The sequence below is a fragment of the Lipotes vexillifer genome, unplaced genomic scaffold (assembly GCF_000442215.2).
Source record: "Lipotes vexillifer unplaced genomic scaffold, Lipotes_vexillifer_v1.1 scaffold216, whole genome shotgun sequence".
In the NCBI taxonomy this organism is placed as follows: Eukaryota; Metazoa; Chordata; class Mammalia; order Artiodactyla; family Lipotidae; genus Lipotes; species Lipotes vexillifer.
The window spans coordinates 497,577-499,545 of NW_006779100.1; the positions used below are offsets into that span (position 1 = coordinate 497,577).

The window sequence follows — 1,969 nt, forward strand, 5'->3', positions numbered from 1 at the left end:
TTTTTATTTATTTATTTATTTATTTATTTATTAAACATCTTTATTGGAGTGTAATTGCTTTACAATGGCGTGTTAGTTTCTGCTGTATAACAAAGTGAATCAGTTATACATATACATATGTTCCCATATCTCTTCCCTCTTGCATCTCCCTCCCTCCCACCCTCCTTATCCCACCCCTCTAGGTGGTCACAAAGCACCGAGCTGATCTCCCTGTGCTATGCGGCTGCTTCCCACTAGATATCTATTTTACATTTGGTAGTGTATATATGTCCATGCCACTCTCTCACTTCGTCCCAGCTTACCCTTCCCTCTCCCCATATCCTCAAGTCTTGACATTGAGTTTTTAAAGAGTCCAGCACTGGTCTCCTCTGGATTTGTCTGATTGTTTCCTCATGGTTCGTGTAACTTACTCTCCTAGTCCCTGTATTTCCTGTAAACTGGAAGTTAAATCAGGAGGTGTTAATTTTGTTTCAGTAGTACACTTCCACATACTTCAGATTATGCCTTGCATCTCAACAGAGCAGGCACACATACAGCAAACTCTGCCTTGTGGATCACCTTTGGAAAATGTTTCATTGTAGCCAAGCTATTATTATGTTGCCCTCACTGTAGCCTAAATTTCTAACTGCTTGTAGAACAGATCCCATGTTTTCCTGTGAACAATTAGAATTTAGCATAAAAAGCTAAGATAAATATTGCCATCAAGTATTTACCTATTAATAAGTTGCCCATCAGTAACAATACCTGTTATTTTCAGTTTCTTTTCCCAGTCTCTTTTTATAACAAAATTCTTGCAATGCTTTGCTGTTTGATAGTTCTTTTTTTTAAGTTTTCACAGTTTATGAATCCTCTGATTTAAAATCTGCACAATTACAGCAGATAAAGTCACCGCATAATCTTTACTCCTTCTTTCTGTCAGCACCATCAGTGGCCTTTACAGTCCCCCTGACTTTGTTCATTCTGTTCTTGTGTTCCTTTCACTGTTTTCTTGAAGTCTTTTTCTTCTCATACAGGCCATGTCTTGCAAGTCTATGTATGGCTTTAGTTTTCTTTGCATCATCCGAGGAATCGTAAATCACACCAAAGCCATTTATCTTGCCACCACCGAAATGGTTCTGAATCCAAACACAAAGATGACACCTAGTGTAGTCTTGTACATTTTGTCTGGTCTTTCCCAAATTTCTTAGATACTGTTGCCTTTCCAGGATGAAGGACATCATTGACCATTTGTTTCCATAGTTGGTTGGTCATGAACTTCCTGGTCTAGATAGTTACTGGGTCATTCCTAATGGTGGTTGATCCTCAGGCAGCCAGGGAGGAAAACCTGGAGACTTCTTATGTGTTTCTACAGCCATTCTCTCTCTTCCTCAAACCTCTGGCAACCACTGATCATTTTACTGTCTCTATAGTGGTGCTTTTTCTAGAATATCATATAGTTGGAATCATACAGTATGAAACGTTTTCATTCTGGCTTCTTTCAGTTAGCAATAAGTATTTAAGGTTTTTATATGCCTTTTTGTGACCTGATAGCTTATTCTTTTTATTGCTGAATAATAGTCCATTGTATGGATGTGCCATAGTTTGTTTATCCATTTGCCTATTGAAACATCTTGGTTGCTTCCAGTTTTGGGCAATTATGAATACAGCTGCTAGAAACATTCACATGCAGGTTTTCGTATGGACATGAGTTTTCAAATCATTTGGGTAAATACCTTCAAGTGCAGTTTTAGCTCCTGTGATAAGGCCAAATTTGGCTTTATAAGAACTACCAAACTGTCTTCCAAAGTGACTATCATTTCTGCAGTCCCGCCAGCAACGATCGAGAGTTCTGTTTTTTCTTATCCTCACCAGCATCTGCTATTACCAGTTTCTTTCTTTTTTTTTTTTAAATTTGAGCCATTCTAACAGGTGTGTAGTGGTATCACGTATTTTTCTTTTTTTTCTTTTTTTTTTTTTTTTTTTTTTTTTT

The 1,969-nt window shown here is 37.5% G+C and overlaps 1 protein-coding gene and 1 pseudogene across 1 annotated transcript in view; one reads left to right on the top strand and one right to left on the bottom strand.

Annotated features, from left to right (window-relative positions):
* Nucleotides 1–1,969, top strand: part of MYO1D (myosin ID) — a 249,529-nt gene that overhangs the window by 223,859 nt on the left and 23,701 nt on the right. The gene's annotated exons all lie outside the window — the stretch shown is intronic.
* On the bottom strand, nucleotides 900–1,854 carry LOC103090289 (40S ribosomal protein S24 pseudogene; annotated as a pseudogene).